General features: G+C 47.5%; 1 protein-coding gene across 1 annotated transcript in view; it reads left to right on the forward strand.

The window, feature by feature from the left end:
* Positions 1-18,639, forward strand: part of ZFHX3 (zinc finger homeobox 3) — a 231,408-nt gene that overhangs the window by 61,588 nt on the left and 151,181 nt on the right. The window contains exon 2 of the mRNA XM_089540250.1: positions 2,695-2,892. The gene's annotated coding sequence lies outside the window, so the exon portion shown is untranslated. The remainder of the gene's footprint in view (positions 1-2,694; positions 2,893-18,639) is intronic.

Genomic DNA, 18,639 nt, shown 5'->3' on the forward strand with positions numbered 1-18,639 from the left:
CAGCACTCCCTAAGTGGTTTACGAGTGTTGGCCAATTGCCCCCAACAAACTGGCTTCTCATTTTACCAGCCAACGAAAGGATGGGAGGCTGAGTGGACCTTGGAGCCCTCCTCTAGGGTCAGACTCACAACGTTGTGGTTGTAGGACTGGCATTTAGCCACTGCGCTGCCAGGGCTCCCTCCTAAGGATGTAGGGCGGCTAATGGCAGCTTTCCCCATAGAGGACAGTGGAGCAAATGGCCCCCCACTAACTGTTTGCATGTCCAGAGGAGAGCAGCCAAAATGGCGGAAGGTCTAGAAACCTCCAAGCCCTCTGAGGAGTGGCTTTTAGGACTTTATTGCACCACTTCCGGTGCATGATTTACCTTTTCCGAATTTGAGCCAAACTGGCAAGTTACGCTGATTTTATCGCATGGACTTTCCCCTCAGAATGGCTTCCTGTTGCCTCTAGTGTCGAATTCAGGCCCCGTAAGTTGCCTTGGTGGCCATTTTTTCCAATTCCAAAGCTTCCTATTTGGAAAAAATTGCCACTGAAGCGCCTTACGGGCCCCGAATTTAATGCTGGAGGCAATGGGAAGCTGTTTTGAGGGGAAAGTCTGTGCAATAATATCAGTGTAACATTCAAATTTGGCTCAAATTTGGAAGAGATAAGTCAGGCATTGGAAGCAATAAAGTCCTTAGGGAGCTGGGTCTGTTTAGCCTAGAGAGGAGAAGGTTATGAGGCGATAGGATGATAGCCCTCAAGTATTTGAAGGGATGTCACACTGAGGAGGGAGCAAGCTTGTTTTCTGCTCCTGCAGAGAATAGGACCTGGAGCAATGGGTTCACATTATAGGAAAAGAGGTTTCACCTCAATATTAGGAAGAACGTCCTGACAATAAGAGGTGTTTGACAGTGAAAGACGTTCCCTCGGAGAGTGATGGAGTCTCTTCTTTGGAGGTCTTTAAACAGAGGCCGGATGGCCATGTATTGGGAGTGCTTTGAGCATGCCTTCCTGCATGGCAGAATGGGGTTGGACTGGGTGGTCCTTGGGGTCTCTTCCAACTCTATTATGATTGTAGGGGAGAAGGGAAGGTCTTGCCCTGGTCAGTGGCTCCATTGCCCTTTCTTATGCTGCTCTCTCGTTGCTTCTGCCCCTTTGCTTTGGCAAAACCAAACTACAATCGAACAATGTGCATCTGCCTCCCCGTTATTAACTGTCCCCCCAAAAGGGCTGCTCCTTCAGCTGGGCATCTATTCTAGCAATCTCCAGGAGAGGAAGGGGACCTGGAAGGAGGGCCAGTCCTCCATCCCTCCTGGAAGCCTCCTTCCCTCCCCGTCTCTCTCTCCCTTTTGTGGCATGTCTTTCTAGATCGCAGGCCTGCGGGCGCAGAGACTCTCGCCTCTGTTGACCCAACATAGCCTGCTCCAGAGCCTTCTTTGGTTGAAGAGCAAGATTGTTTTTAAAAAGCTTTAAATAAGTAAAGTGGGTAAAATGATAGCCGCATCAAAATCCCCCGGTGGCTGCACACGTCTGCCGTCGCTTCCTTTGATAAACCACCATAGACGTCTTGTTTGGAGCTGATTGAAAGAGGGAATTGGCACAGAAACTGAAAGAGAGAGGTGACATGATCACAGCGATGGCCAAGAACGGCCTCCTCTTCTCAAATAATCCGGCTAATTGCCTCTGCCAACAGACAGCGCCTTTGGTTCCCCTTTAAACCCTTCAGACTCTGCTGGAACCTCCAGCATTTTTACTTTTCAGTGTATATCCTTCTTTGCCGACTGTGAGCTTTGCATGTTGTGCCCCGTTTATGAAGCACTTTCCCCTGTTTGCTTCTCCTTTGACAGTCTGGCTCCCAGTTTCACTTAGCTAGGATTATTGTTATTATTTTATTTTCGTATATCCCGCCTTTCTCCCAACATAGGGACTCAAGGCGGCCAACAACACGTATAAAAACAATACCATTAAATAGTTTTTTGTGGGTTTTTCGGGGGGCTCTGTGAATGAAGATGGCGGCCAGAGATGCTGCTTGCGAAACGTCAGGAAGGCACTCTTCTGGAACATGGCATTCACAGAGCCCCCCGAATAACCCACAAAAAACTATGGATGGCGGCCATGAAAGCCTTCGACATCACAATACAATTAAAAACAGTATAAGAATATTAAAATATACGAATATAAAATTCGAAAAGCAATTTAAATATATAGATAAACTTTGTGTTTATATCCCGTCTCTCTGCCTGAGGCAACCGGGGCGGCTTACACATTAAGACAGTACAATCCCATATCCCAGTATCCCCCCACCCCTAAAATAACAATTAAACAATGCACAGTTTAAAACATATCCTAAAATAAACAAATCAAAACAGTGGCTATAGCAGATCCAGAGGGGTAACGGGTTACGATTTTTGTGGACTGAGAATGAACTGAAGGAAGGATAGCCTTCAAACATTGATTTAAGGAGTTGAGATGGTTATAAATTAAAACATAAATATTTCAGAATAAAAAACCCATTAAAATTTGCAACATACACAACATTAAAAAACCCAGCCCTTCCAGAAGCCCACTGCTAGAAGAAGAAGTAGTGTCCTAACTGTCTGGGGTTTGGGGGGACTTTTAGCCCCACCAAAAAGTAAAATTTCTGGGCTCTGAAGGTACATCCCAGGTTCTCAGGTTATTGACAACTCCTTTTCTGTTTTTAACCATTTGTAGGCGATGAAAGGGACGAACGCCTGCCACCTGTGACCAAAGGCAAGAGGCCCTCCCTGCATTTGGCTGGTGCGATGTTGCTGCTGCAGCTGCGCCTCAATGGCTTGGTGAGGTAGGGTTCCGCACTAAAAACCGACGCCATTTTATGCAAGTTCACTGGGGCTTACTCTCAAGTATATGCACCTACCATTGTAGCCTGAGGTTTGTTTGTTTTTACATGGGGGTTGTTGTCGCTGTTGTTTTTATTGTGGCTTTTGTAAATACCCAGGATGTTGTGGGACTGCTGAGGTTCCTTCGAGTGGGGAGCCTTAAAATCTAAGCAAAGCCAATATGTGGAAGCTGAAAGGGATGCAGACAGCCTTGTCAGAAGATGGATAAGGGAAACAAACATTTGGTGAATCATGGGCCCAGAAGCATCCCAAGGCTGTAAAAGCGAGGGACTGAAAGACACTGAATATAGCTGTGTCTAGGAAGGATGGAGAACGATGGAGAGGGCTTGCTGTTCAGGGCCATCGCAGGAAGAGCCCATCTTCATAGCTTTAAAGCAGAAATTTCACACAGAACAGTACACAGAAGATGTTGTTTGGAAACAAAACTATGTGCACTGTTGTTGCTGAGGGGAGCATGCCTCTTGTATCTATAAGGATGAATTACAATTTTTCAATTTTTGAAAAGAATACTCATTTAGAAACTACACTCGTCCTTCAACATTTACGACTTTGACTTTGGTGGATTTGATTATTTACAGATTTGATTAATATGCTCTCTAAGAATATCTAGGTCCTCCAGTGCACCTCTATGGCCAGCTTTAACTTAAAGTTGCCCTGGAGGACCTAGAGATTCCTAGAGAGGACACTCTCCTAGGCCTTTGTAGCTCCTCCAGCGCAGTTCTATGGTCAGTGTCTGTCGGACGTTGGCCACAGAGTTGCCCTGGAGGACCTAGAGAGTCCTAGAGAGGACACTCCCCTAGGCCTTTGTAGCTCCTCCAGCGCAGTTCTATGGTCAGTGTCTGTCAGACGTTGGCCACAGAGTTGCCCTGGAGGACCTAGAGATTCCTAGAGAGGACACTCTACTAGGCCTTTGTAGCTCCTCCAGCGCAGTTCTATGGTCAGTGTCTGTCGGACGTTGACCCCAGAGTTGCCCTGGAGGACCCAGAGATTCCTAGAGAGAACACTCTACTAGGCCTTTGTAGCTCCTCCAGCGCAGTTCTGTGGTCAGTGTCTGTTGGACGTTGGCCACAGAGTTGCCCTGGAGGACCTAGAGATTCCTAGAGAGGACACTCTACTAGGCCTTTGTAGCTCCTCCAGCGCAGTTCTATGGTCAGTGTCTGTCGGACATTGGCCACAGAGTTGCCCTGGAGGACCTAGAGATTCCTAGAGAGGACACTCTCCTAGGCCTTTGTAGCTCCTCCAGCGCAGTTCTATAATCAGCGTCTGTCGGACGTTGGCCATAGAATTGCCCTGGAAGACCTAGAGATTCCTAGAGAGAATACTCTACTAGACCTTTGTAGCTCCTCTAGCGTAGTTCTGTGGTCAGTGTCTGTTGGATGTTGGCCATAGAGTTGCCCTAGAGGACCTAGAGATTCCTAGAGAGGTCTTCTCTCCAGTAAAAGTTTTGTTATTTGTGGTCTTTCCACATTCACAGGGGTCCTGTGCCCCTAACCCCAGTGAATGTGGAGGGACCAGTGTGGTGAATAGCCATAGAACTGTTGTGCAATGTCACAGGATCAGCCACCCATCAGAACATTTAGCTTTAGGTCATTGGTGATACACCAGGATCAAAACTGGATAGGCCTGAGATCTAGGTGAGAGGGAAAGGGGCCAGTGTTTGTAGCCACCAGATGAACAGGTGGCACTGCCAAGTTTTGTCAAGTGACCTTTGTTTATAAAGCAGGATGACATGACCCTGCCAAATCTCTGGGGCTGGGAAATGTGAAGCAGGAGATATGCAGCAGCCCTTTCCCACTCTCTGTGACTTTTTTCATATCAGAAATGTCTAGAATCATTGTAGAGCGGTTGTTATTGCAGACAAAGTTACAAACACCTTCTCATCACCTAAATGGGATCAAGAGGATGCACTGGGAACCTTTGTGTTCCAAGATGAATATTGCGACTGGGGTCGCAAAGTGACACAAGGACAAAGGAAGAACTGTTGTGAATTAGACTAAAGGCCTATCTAGCCCAGCACATTTCCCCAATGGCTAAGGAGTGCCACAGGAAACCCACAAACAGGCCATGGGCACAGTCACACTCTCCCATGTTCCATGTTCTTGGAGTGAATAGACTTGAGGGACGTAGTGCCTCTGCTGCTGGATGCAACAGGTAGCCACCATGACAGTAGCCAAGGATAACTCATTATCAGTGTGAAGTCGAAGGCTTTCATGGCCAGCATCCATAGTTTTTTGTGGGTTTTTCAGGCCATGTGGTCATGTTCCAGAAGAGTTTATTTCTGGCAGATGCTGGTGAAACATCAGGAATAAACTCTTCTAGAACATGGCTGCATAGCCCAAAAAACCCACAGAAAACTATAACTCATTATCCTTCATGAGTTTGTGAAGGCCTTCCTAGATTGGGAGCATCACTACATCCTATGGCAGATACAATCCACAGTTTAACTGAGTGCTATGCACTGAAGTCCTTCCTTTTACTTTCACCAAAGGACCTCAGATCCCAGTATTATGAGAGGGATAAAACCATCTCTCCATCCACTTTCTCCACATCAGGACTTGTTTCATTCACTTCTATCAGGCCTCTCCTTCCTTGCCTTTTTTCTAAGCATTGGGGAGTAGCTTCAGTCCCTAGACCGTCTATGTTGCTTTGTTCTAGATCCTTTTTAGCTCAAAAATTGTGTATGGTTTCTGATGTGAGAACTTCACGCGCAACAGCATTCTCAGAGGATCCAGTCTCACTTTGGACAAATTTGGCACAGCCTTGACTTTTGCCGGAGTGTTTCCATGCATGCTTAATGGCAACATTCCCTCTTAGTTGTACAGCAGGAATGGGCAGCTCATGGCCCCCAAAATGTCATCCCCAAATGAGTATAGCTCATGGTAGGAATGTTGGGAGTTGTAGTCCAGCCACATCTGGAGCCATCGATGCAGAAGAAATGGTGTTAGTAAGATTGTTTGTGGGGGACGACATTTGGAAGGTGACTAGACTTGGTTTCTTCTTCTGACAAGTTGTGTGTTGTTGTTGTTGTTGTTGTTGTTGTGTGCCTTCAAGTCACTCCTAACCTATGGTGAACCTAAAGGGTTTTCTTGGCAAGAGGAGGTTTGCCATTGCCTTCCTCTGAGGAAGAAAGCGTGGATCTTGCCCTGGTCTTCTGAGTTGCAGTCCATCACTCAAACCACTTTTGCCACAAAGCAAAAGACACCCTAACATTTTAACCACAAGGCAAAAACTTACTGTATCCAGAGAAATGTGGTGTAGCCCAAAAGGCAGGAAGGAGAAGGAGAGGCAGAAATGGGTGAAACTCATCTCACATCATCCGTCCAAGTTATCACAAGAATGACTTGCGATGGCCAAATGTTGTAGATAAGCCGGCCCTTCCAGTTCTGCAATGGTTTCTTTTGGATGCTGTTGTCATGCTTTGTCTGCACCATCTGCTTAGACAGTTTGTTTTCACTATAAGCCCTTGGAAGCACAACCTTTCCTTCAGACTGAAAACCCAGAATGCAGAAAAGCCCTGTGCAAAAGGGACTAACTGACCAAAAGCTGGCCTGTGGAGAGCCCCTTTGAAGGTGGAGGTCAGTCGCTTGCTGGTTGCCTGGGTTTGACATAACCTGGTTAGTGTGCCAAGGAGAAGCCCACCATCATATCAGTCATTCCAGTCAGGGCTGCGCAGATTTTGAAGTGCTGCACTTGCAAATGGCGGTCTCTCCAGGACAAGCGTTGCTGAGCCTTCCTGCAGAAATGCCCAAGTGCACAGCCTCCATCTGCATCTGGCTTTCGCTTTCCTCTTCCTCTCCCTGAGCTATACCTCCAAGACAGCTTTCTGCAAATACTGCTTTGAAAATGAAGCGTTCAAAATATCCCTGGTACTGACCGAAGCTGCAGCCTTCTCCTTCCCATCCATGTCTCTATAACAAAGGCAGCTTGCACAGACAGTAGCGTTTCTCCAAAACTAAGCGAACATGAAGTCAAACTGAGAGTAAAATCTTGAAGAGGCACCCCTGATCTGAAAAGACCAACAATCCTAGAACCAAAAAGGAGGAAAATGAGTGCTCATTCTTTCAGTGAGTAAATAGGCTTAACAAGGGCATCAACAGCAAGAATGAGAACCCAAACTTCAGTCCAGGACAGATATGTATTTTTTTTTTGTTTGTTTGATTGTTTTATTTATATACTGCTATTCCAAAGATCATAGCGGTGAACAGCAAGTAAGCTAATTAGCAAGTAAGCTAATTTTGCCCCCTACAGTCTGGGTTCTCATTTTAGCTCCCTCCTCGGAAGGATGCAAGCCTGAGTCGAGCTTGGGCCCTTTTGCTGGTCTTGAACTCGCAACCTTGTGGTTTTGAGCGAATGGCTGCAGTACAGGCATTTACCCACTGCGCCACCAGGGCTATATTTTAGATCTGGTCCTAAAGGCTTTCTGGGCCCTTTAACAATGACACCATCAACTGATGATGGTCTCAGAATGGCTTCAGGAGGTGAGAATTTTGCACCATTAATTCTGAGACTGAGTCTCTGGCTGTCCTTGGAGAATGAAATTGCATGAAGCCCCGTAAGGGCTTGTCCAGTGACCTGTGGTCACCTGTCCATTGCTGCTACTTCTAGGTCCGGATGCGGTGCTTCTTTCTGGCAAATCCTCTGGTTCCAGGAGCTGCACTGTCCATAACATGCCACAAAACCTCCATCTGTCGCAGGAGCTCTAGCCTCGCTCCTCTTTGATTCTCCCGTTTTTGGCTGCGATCCAACCTGTTTCCCTGTGATCGCTTCTCCCTCTCTTCTCATAATCCCTTTTCAAAGACCCCCAGCAATTAGCTGCACCCTGTCCCTCTCAGCCATCCTCCACGCACATAGAAGAAGCATAGACACACACTCACATGGCAAGTGCACTCACTGTCTGTTTCCATATCAGTCTACAAAACACAGCTTTGCTTTAGACGGTAAGCAAATTATGAAAGCCTTTATGTTTACTCACTTTGCAAACGATGCCGGCCCTTACAAATGTTTGGATGCGTCGAGATGCTCAAGCTATCTGGAGCGGCTGCTTGTATTCCTAGGAAGGCAGCAGCAGGAAGAAATCTTGTATGGCCTCATTGCTCTGACTTTCCTCCTTTGAGCTGTCGGTGAGCCAAGGAATCTCCCAAGGTCCTTACATAGTAGATACCAAACCCAAGAGTCACTTCTCCTTCTCAGGGCAATATGTCCAATAGATCCAGGCAGAGAATGGCAGCGGCTGGGCTCCTCAACTCCAAAGGACCTCTGGAAGGAGACAGACCTCAGTTGTGACTTGCATTTTCCGGCTCCAGCTCCCCCTTTTCCTCCTTCCTTCCTTCTTATGTTACTGCGTTGCCTGCAGTAGTAACAGCATCAGCATCAGAACCAAAGCCAGCTGAATCTGTCTTTCTGTCTGTCTTCCTTCCTTCCTTTCTTTGTCACACACACACACCAGTTTCTAATGCAGCAGCTTCTGGCTGCTTAGTCTTCCAGGCTGGATCCCCAAAGACACACTACTCACTCACAATGCATAATCGATACCGATATTGATCTGTGGCAAATGTTTGTAAATTCCTGAAAAGGAAACCAGGAGTAGAGGAGACAGAGGCTTGTGGGGAACGACTGATGGAGTCTAGCCGTGGATTCTAAGGGAGGCAGGAGCCCATTTGGACCCCAAGTGGTTCTGGTGCCAGCGCAAGAGGTCCAGGGATTGTCTGCAAATGACAGGGAAAGCAAAGAGGAGAGGAGGAGGAGGAGATAAGGAGGGAGCGCGGTCTATATTTCCATTTCTTTGGATCCACTTCCTCTGGAGAACTGGGAGGCAAGGGGGGCTATGAGGGCTCACCCAAGACTTGCCTTGGCTGCTGGGCAGCTTTCTTTTGCTTCCATCGTCACATGTGTTACTTTCCAGTTTACATAAATACAGAGCAAGGTGTATTTTCATGTTGTCAAAGACAAAACATATTTACTGCTTGAACATCCTTAATGGCATTTTTTCTCCAACAAGTGAAGAGGAACCTAGGAATAAGAGCAACAATAAGAAAAGGCTGGAGATGAGTGTTCAGCGGAGGCACCGAGAAGTGTAGATACACAACCTGGGGCATTTTATTTATGCGATGGTAGGAAGCCAAAGGGGAGCTACATCTGCTTTCCCCCAGGGCACACTTCAACTCAGGTGTCGGGGGCAAGAAGCTGATCCCATTGCGCCTTTCCGTGGGGCAGAAGTTTGGGGAAAGATTGCCAGCATCTTATTCTGGCCCGTCCCTGTTTAAAACGTTTTAGGTCCAAAGCCTTTTGCAATCCCTGTGCCAGTCATTTGTAAGATATGATTGGAGCTCTTTCTATCTTTTTGAGGTTTTCTCGGTGAGTCACCTGGGGACCATTCTTCTGTAACGCAAACAGCAGAAGACCTCTTTTGTGTCATGGGACCCTTTGGGTGATAGGCATCTGTCCCTTGCTTTTTGCCAGAGCTGATAACAGTCAGACGCAGAAGAGATGTGTGCATCCATCCCACCAAGATCTCTAGAAAGGCTGGGAAAATATCTGTGAAATCTGTGCCCAGGCAAGAGGAGCACTTTATCAGCTGACACCAGCAGGAAGGAGGCTGTGTCTTGAAAGTGGGCCTGACTCCCGATTAGCCTGGGCAATCCAATTAGCAGAGGCATTTCTATCACAAGGGGCTGAATCACAAATGCTCAAGCCCAGCGATAATTCTGCCGATGCCACATCTTCCCCGCGACATGGACTAATTATACCTCTGGGTCTCCAAGGAAGGTGCGCGGGAAGATCACAATTAAAGATGAGGGGAAACAGTTTGGTTTCCCCATGCGTGGAAAGCTAAGCAAGGAACGACTGTGACTGAACATCACAGGACCATGAAACTCTAGAGGCACTCTGAGAGTTGCAGGGATCGGAAACTAAAGCATGCCTTCAGAGGTGGCTATCCAGCCTTAAAATCCTCCAACGAAGGAGAGCATGCGATCTTCTGATGAAGTCTGTTTCACTATCAAATGGCCATGTTTCTCACCCTCATCTGAAGTATCATGTAGCTTCCTCCAAGAGTTGTAATTGGAGAAATGCCCTGGTCCTTATGACAACTAAAATTTTCGAACCATTCCAAGGGATTAAAAGATAAACCAATCCCTGCTCATAGGTTTACCACAACCTTCGTGCACATTCACACTACGGAAATAACCCAGTGGGAAACCGGGTTATTTCCGCCATGTTCACACTGGCACGGTTTGGGTGTGTGTGAGAAACCCATTTAAGCCAGTACATTTCAGAACTCATGGGCAAATCTGCTGTTAATTGGGTTCTTCTAAAGCCAAACATGTCGTTGTGTATTTTAATCCAAAATGCTGATCCTGGTTTCACCTTCTGATCACGTTCATAAATATTCCATATACTGGGATGGTTCCTCCAAAGCATCACCTGGGACTTCTGCAGAATAAGCCATTAACTTTAAACCAGTGATTCCCAAACTTTGGTTTTCCAGACGTTTTTGGGCATCATCTGCCAGAAGCCCTAGCCAGCTTGGCATGCAGTCAGGAGTCCTGGGAGCTGAAATCCAAAACATCTGCTGGAGGACCAAAGTTTTGGAACCACTGCTTTAAGCTTCAAACATAGTGTTTAAAAACTGCTAGGAAGAACAACAGCTGGAAATTACCTTCCTGTAAGCTCTCCCATATCATTGTGGACCCTTCATCTTTGCCCTGTGTTTCATACTCTGATATCCCCAGTTCTCTAAGTAAAATTCCCTTTCTTGGCCAGAGATTCAGTTATTTCATGGAGCAAGTTCCCATGGTCTAATGGCAAACAGGAGATATCCAGGGGAAAGTTGTCAAAAAAAATACCCCCCTCTCCTGCTTCTATCCCTTTACTTTATTATCCTCTCTCTTTTTGTCATTTAACTCCAATTATGGGATGCTAAGTGCTTTTGGAAATTTCATTGTTAATATCTTCTTACAGTGCTATTAACGTAAATCAACTTTAATAGTGTCCCAGCAAGTGTAAAAGCAATCAAAAATTCAGCACTCACGAATCATTCTGTAATTTCAGCATAAAATGTTAATAGAAATAATATTGAATACCATAAAATATCAGCAAATTCAACTTTAAATATAGGTGATAAATGGCTTTCCTATCCTGAAAAGTCCTGTAGATGTCTTCATCAGGAATCCTTTTCCTGGCAAACTTCGCCCTTGTACTGAGACATGGTCCAGGAACACCTCTTGCCTCTTCGAAGAAACTCTCTTTGTGGGAATCTCTCCATTTCAGAATCTAAAACCAGTCACAGCATTCGGAAGGAAAGCAGTGTCAGGAGCCAGAAGAAAAGGTGGATGTTAATTGATTTCCAAGCAACAGACACCTGCCACTGCCTTGCTGCCCTCAGGCTGCCCAGAAAAGCTCTCAGAAGACATTGATGTTTGGCGGAGAATGGGAATTTCCCAGAAAAAAAAGGGAGGGCCTTCAGCTGAAATGGAATGAAAGCTGTAAATATCTATTATCTATTAATTAAGTTTATAAAACGCTCATGGAAATCCTGCAGAAGTAACGTTTTTGTGCTGCAATTAATGCCCAGAAAATCACACTAATTGCTGCAAGATTCTGTCCTAATGTTTTTTGGAAGGTCACTTGCTGGAGCAGTGCAGGACCCAGACCTTCTCCAGCCTCAAGATGGAGGATGAAGGGAGGGCTTCTCTTCTTCCAAGCAGGCCTGGTGGAGCTAGCCTGCCTCTCTCCCCCTCAAGATGGAGGATGAAGGGAGGGCTTTTCTTCTTCCAGGGAGGCCTGATGGAGCTAGCCTGTCTCTCCCTCCCTCAAGATGGAGGATGAAGGGAGGGCTTGTCTTCTTCCAGGCAGGCCTGGTGGAGCTAGCCTGCCTCTCTCCCCCTCAAAATGGAGGAGGAAGGGAGGGCTTTTCTTCTTCCAGGCAGGCCTGGTGGTGCTAGCCTGCCTCTCCCTCCCTCAAGATGGAGGATGAAGGGAGGGCTTCTCTTCTTCCAGGCAGACAGTTGGAGCTAGCCTGCCTCTCTCCCCCTCAAGATGAAGGGAGGGCTTTTCTTCTTCCAGGCAGGCCTGGTGGTGCTAGCCTGCCTCTCTCTCCTTCAAGATGGTGGCTGAAAGGAGGGCTTTTCTTCTTCCAGGCAGGCCTGGTGGAGCTAGCCTGCCTCTCTCTCCTTCAAGATGGTGGCTGAAGGGAGGGCTTTTCTTCTTCCAGGCAGGCCTGGTGGAGCTAGCCTGCCTCTCTCTCCTTCAAGATGGTGGCTGAAGGGAGGGCTTTTCTTCTTCCAGGCAGGCCTGGTGGTGCTAGCCTGCCTCTCTCTCCTTCAAGATGGTGGCTGAAGGGAGGGCTTTTCTTCTTCCAGGCAGGCCTGGTGGTGCTAGCCTGCCTCTCTCTCCTTCAAGATGGTGGCTGAAGGGAGGGCTTTTCTTCTTCCAGGCAGGCCTGGTGGAGCTAGCCTGCCTCTCCCTCCCTCAAGATGGAGGATGAAGGGAGGGCTTCTCTTCTTCCAGGCAGACAGTTGGAGCTAGCCTGCCTCTCTCCCCCTCAAGATGGAGGATGAAGGGAGGGCTTCTCTTCTTCCAGGCAGACAGTTGGCGCTAGCCTGCCTCTCTCCCCCTCAAGATGGAGGATGAAGGGAGGGCTTCTCTTCTTCCAGGCAGACAGTTGGAGCTAGCCTGCCTCTCTCTCCCTCAAGATGGAGGAGGAAGGGAGGGCTTGTCTTCTTCCAGGCAGACAGTTGGAGCTAGCCTGCCTCTCTGTGCCTCAAGATGGAGGAGGAAGGGAGGGCTTCTCTTCTTCCAGGCAGACAGTTGGAGCTAGCCTGCCTCTCTCCCCCTCAAGATGGAGGATGAAGGGAGGGCTTCTCTTCTTCCAGGCAGACAGTTGGACCTAGCCTGCCTCTCTCCCCCTCAAGATGGAGGAGGAAGGGAGGGCTTCTCTTCTTCCAGGGAGGCCTGATGGAGCTAGCCTGCCTCTCTCCCCCTCAAGATGGAGGATGAAGGGAGGGCTTCTCTTCTTCCAGGCAGACAGTTGGAGCTAGCCTGCCTCTCTCCCCCTCAAGATGGAGGATGAAGGGAGGGCTTCTCTTCTTCCAGGGAGGCCTGATGGAGCTAGCCTGCCTCTCTCCCCCTCAAGATGGAGGAGGAAGGGAGGGCTTGTCTTCTTCCAGGCAGACAGTTGGAGCTAGCCTGCCTCTCTCCCCCTCAAGATGGTGGTAATCTGATCTGCTCAAAGCTATTTGGAAATTAATTTCAGAAGTAACTTTCTTGACCTGCATGTTGTGGAGACAAAGGATTCCTGACTACAAGAAAATAGATACCAGCTCAGTATTAGCAAGAACATCTTGACAGCAAGACCTTTTCGACAGTGAAAGATGTTGCTGCTTCAATGAAGGATGGTCGAGACTCCTTCTTTAGAGGTCTTTAAACAGAGGCTGGAGGGCGTGCTTTGACTGTCTTCCTGAATGGTAGGGGTTTGGTCTGGATGGCCCTTGAGTTCTCTTCCAAGTGTATGATTCCACAAAGTCTTTAAGAAGAGGATGGATGGCCATCTGTCCCAGGGACGGCTTTGATGGTGTCTTCCTGCATGGCCCAAGGAGGTTCAACTGGATGGCCCTTGTGGTCCCAACTCTTCTAGTGAATTTCCACCTGGCTGCTCTGTTGGGAAGGCAGATGAGCGGAGGGAGGCCTGGCTGCCCCGAGGTGCCTTCTCCTGCTCTTCTGCTCCGTAGGGAAAGGAAACAGGCTGGAAGGCAGGAAAAGCACAAGAAGAAGTCATCTCAGAGCAGGTCCCTGTAGCAGTGAAGAAGCCCTCCTCCTCCTCTGCATTTGTGGGTGCCCTCCAAGTCAAGTGTCTGGGGAGCCGCTCACCTAGAGGTCATCCTCAGGGACGCCTGAGGCGAGGGCTCTTCCTTTCCACTCACTGAAATGCTATACCTGAGAGACCAGGAGCAGCAACAGTGGGGCTTCAAAGCACCGGGGAAGCCCTTGATGCATCTTCTCTGCTATTGGCTTTGGCTTCTGAGCTTGTTAAAACGGGTTTTCATTTCCACATTTAAAGTCAAGTGAAAGGGACGATCAGCAGGCACCCAGGTGGAATCCCTGCTCGAGTAGGAAAAGTTGCTGGAAGAAGGGACACTTCCAGGAATATCCATCAGCGTTTTAAATAGGGCAGTTTGAAGGCCCTAAAGGGGAACACTGGGTCGCTGCTTGGGAGCTCCTCAAGTGGTTTTCTCCGTCTCTCGGCCTCGGCACATCAGGCTCCCCATCATCCGGCTCAAAGAAGGGGAGGAGGCATCTTGCGTGCACTGAGACTGTCATGTTCTCGGGCTACAAAAGAAGCAATCTTTAATCCTGTCAGAGTTCAATAATATTATGTATATTGACTGAAACCCTACGGAGTGCGCATGGAGGGGCCTTTTCATTCCCATGGTGTGCTGTAGCTTAGCTACCTTTGGCAAGCCACCAACGCAGAGAGGCACTTGACATTTGCAAAGGCTTATGGGTGGCTGCAGGAGTGCACTCTCCTCACTTCCCAAAATTTGCAGTGGCCTTAATTTAAATGTTAAGCCGGGGATCAGATGCTTAATCTAGAACTGAGAGCATTTGCAAACGAGGCGAAGATTGCAAATAAGCCAGCCTGCCTAGTAGCCAAGTCTCCTGTGCCGGAGCAAGTTGATTCCAGCCGTCCCAACCAACAGGCAAACAGGCAAACTGTTTCCTTGCTTTTAATTAAGGATATCTGAAACAGAATTGGATGAAAAGGACTGAGGGTTTTTATTCCTGCAGGTGTTGCTGAAATACACAAGGCAGAAGCAGGGCTGGTAATGAGTTGGTGAAAATGAAAAAGACACATAAGTAGCTTCTTTAGCAAATCCCCTGGAAATGACACAGAGCCTCTTAGATCGATAGGACTCATCTAGCCAAGGGCTGCGGCAGGGCCCTCTCACGCCTCGAGGGAGAAAAGAGGACAGTGGCCGCATTGCCCGTGATTTCCAGGCAAAATCACCTCATCATTCCCTCCCTCCCTGCCTCCGTCTGCAAGGCTTCTTCTTTTAAGTGCAGATATGAGGGCTGCAGGGGAGGCTGAGAGCGAGATTTGTCTGAATCTCAGCAGCAGAAGGAGGAGGAGGATGCCTGGCCCAGAAACCTTTTGCTCCAGGAGCATGAGACCGACTGAAGCATCCTTGCCTCCTTCTGCAAGGACACTCACTGAAACCGACGTCGGCCAGTGCATCCCTCAAACAGAATCAGCTGCCTTGGGTCACTAGGGCTCCTCTGGTTCACTTTTGGTTTTCCCTTTGCTCTTCCTAAGGGAGAGCTGGTGGCACAGAGGTTGATAGCAATAGCAAGCAGTTGGGACATTAGGGGGACACGGGGGTGCAGACACCCCAAAAGGGGTGGTGACCCCAATGCTTCTCAAAGCGTTTATCTGCTTCCCTTTAAAATGCTTTAACAGATGATGGGAGTGGACCTTGGAGCCCTCCTCTCGGATCGAACTCACAACTTTGTGGCTGCAGCACCTGCATTCATCAGGGCTCTCTGCTTTAATGCCGGTTAGATGCTGGTGCTGCAGCCACAAAGTTGTGAGTTCGATCCCACAGGGCCGCAAGGTTGACTCAGCCTCCTATCTTTTCGTAGGTTGGTAAAATGAGTCCCCAGTCTGTTGGGGGCAATTGGCTTAATACACATTGTAAACTGCTTGGGGAGTGCTAATTCACGGATAAGCTGTACAAAAATGTAAATGCTATTGCTAATGTCATTGCTCTTTGATGCTAGCTGATCTTGTAATTATGGCCTCTTGGAAGCTGACCACTTCAGCATGCGGCAACTGCCTGCGTCTAAGGATGTCTTTATGCTGACCAAAGTAGCCATGACTTTGGGCCATAATGTAAAGCCTCTGCCCAGTGACCATTGAGAATAAAGATCTGGGATACCTCTTCAAGTGAACATTTATTTCATTAGCATCATTGGTATGCCTTCCTCCTTATCACAGAATACAATATACTGGTTGTATACTGCAGCCAGGCAAGCCTCCCTCAGCCACCGGCTCCAAAGAGCTTTCTTCAAAACACAGCACTCCTAAAATGCGAGTGGGTTTCAAAAGGCAATGGATGCAAATAAAATGAATGTAAGATTATTTCTGAGGCGTCTGTGAAGCTCAGTTTCTATCAGTCACTGAATCTTGAAGCATCTTGATTTGGAACTATGTGAAATTCATTCACAGCCAACTGAGTCAGTCGGTTACATAGCATTTTTTAATCCAGATTTTCTCATCAAAGAGGTTTAATTTAAGTTAAAACATATAGTGCACATGCTGTTTTGGTGGAATAGTTCTACGCCGTACATCCAGGTGGTTGGAAAAAAACATGAGGCACACTAGTCCTGAGGAAAAGAAGACTTTTCTAGGCTGAAAAGGGACCCATTCAAAAGCGTTACCTTTATTGTCACTCCCTTTTTGCCAGTTCCAGTGCTAGTTGTGAGCTGCCCTGATAACATTGCTGTCATTTTGTGTCTACTCCAGGTGACAATCCTTGCAAAGCAGGGTCCTGAGACCCATCCTTTCCGTGCCCTTAGGAGGGCACCGAAATGGCTGAGGGTCCCCTTTCTTTTGCCAGGAGCCAGGAAAGAGCAGCCTTGCTCTGAGAGCACAGCCTGCTGGTCAGCGCGGGAGCATTGTGTCCTGGGCCGGGGATGTCACAAGTGGACAGCAGAAACTGGACAGCAGTGGAATGAAACTAGAACTGTGGAGGTGGAAGAGACCCAAGGGCCATCCAGTCCAAGCCCGTTCTGCCATGCAGGATGACACCATCCATGCCTTCCCTGGGACAGATTGAAAAACCTCCAAAGAGGGAGACTACCAGTATGAAAACCTTGTAGAAAGTAAGGTGCGGACAAAACGTACTACCAACCAAGTTGTGCAGATCCTCATCTGAAGCACTACTGCTAGTTTTTGCTGCTAGAGTACAAGATGATGCCTGATGTCAGACTGGCATCCCCAGTGCCTGGCATAAAAGATGATGGCTTCAATCCCGAAACGTTATACTCAGTAGAAACTAGGGCCTGAAGATTTCAGTAAATGCTTGCCCTTCAGCACTTATTCAGATGTGGTGTCAAAAGCATAGAAGATGTCTAAGGAGAAGTCCGTCCATGATTCCTTTTGTTTTTCAAATAAACTTGGAAATGCCCATGGGTGAGTTGGAGAGGACGAGATAGCATGGCAGAGTGGTTTGAGCATTGGACTGGGATTCCAAATCAGCCATGGAAAACAACAGGGTGACTCTAGGCAAGTCATAGACTCTCAGCCTCAGAAGAAGGCAATGGCAAACCTCCTCAGAATAAATCTTGACATGAAAACCCTAGAATAGGGCCTCCATAACTCCTACTCAGTTTGTAGGCATATGAGAACATGGAGACCCAGCATGGTATAGCAGTCTGAGCGTTGGACTCTGGGAGACTAGAGTTCAAGTCCACACTTTGGCCATGGAAACTGGCTGGTGGCCTTGGGCAACTCACACTCTCTCAGCCTCAAAGAAGGGTAGTGGCAACCCCTCCAACAAATTTTGCCCCATGATAGGCTTGCCTTAAGGTTGCCATAAGTTGCAAATGACTTGAAGGCACACAGGAAAGAAGAGAAGGAGGAGAAGGAACCAAGGATGGAGAAGAAGTAGTAGTACTTGCTGGGGATGAAATACTGAATTGTCCCAGTGTCTGAAGGTGATATATGATCTATAATCCAGTATTGGAGGCTATCTGTTCCTATTGCCTGCTTGTTGTCCTCCCCCAGATCCCTGTGGCCCCACAATTCCAGGACCTCACGATTTGCACTGTGCTCCTATTTACTCACCTCTGTTGCCCTTCCTTTGCCTCACAAAATATGGCATCCTAGAGCAGATTAGTGACGCAGCCACAAGGCTGACTGAGGTCCTGTTTGGTCTGTGACTTGGTTACTGGGGTTGGCTGGGAGAATGTGCATTTATTTACCTAAAGTACTTTATAGATCAATACCTTGGGTTTTTTGAACCGAGCTCAATAGGAATAACTTAGAAGCACAACAAACAACCACAGCAGCCCCTAAAACAGCACTTTCGACTTAACTGGTATTTTTAGAAGAGTGTCTTTCCCTTGCATTGTTCACACAAACGTGAATATCACAAGTCATGATGACTGTGTATAAATAAATAAATAAGTAGATAAATAAATAAATAAATAAATAAATAAATAAATAAATAAATCTGGCCTCAAAGGTGTGCCTTTCGTGGCACAACAGAAATGAAAATGTCAAGGAATGCAACTATGTTGGTGTCGCCTTTGCAAAATTGTGCAACAGAGGCCATAGACGTTCCATGCGCACTGGAGAAATAACCAGTTTTCAGGATCCTGGCTCAAGGCTATGGAATTCTGGGAGGTGGAGTTTGTTGTGGGGCCCGGAACAAACTCCAGGTCCCAGAATTCCATAGCCTTGAGCCAGGATGCTGAAAACTGGTGCCAAACTGGATTATTTCTCCAGTGCGGATGCAGCCTAAATTCCTTTTAATGCAGGAAGGGTAATATTTACTTTCTTCAGGTAACCACTCCTAGAACACCACCGTTATGCTTTGCGTGGCTTTGGACATATATCTGCCATTAAATGGTACATTTTTGATGGCTTCCGTCCCCATTGGACTCAGTGAGACTTAATTCCATGTGAATACACATCGGGTTGGGCTGCGCATCTGTTATAATGTGGCTAGAGCCTTTATTTGTGCCTCTCCTTGACAAGCAGGTTCATTTTCATTGTAAA

Source organism: Sceloporus occidentalis, unplaced genomic scaffold (assembly GCF_023333645.1).
Source record: "Sceloporus occidentalis isolate IW3139 unplaced genomic scaffold, rSceOcc1.0.p SCAF_10, whole genome shotgun sequence".
In the NCBI taxonomy this organism is placed as follows: domain Eukaryota; kingdom Metazoa; phylum Chordata; class Lepidosauria; order Squamata; family Phrynosomatidae; genus Sceloporus; species Sceloporus occidentalis.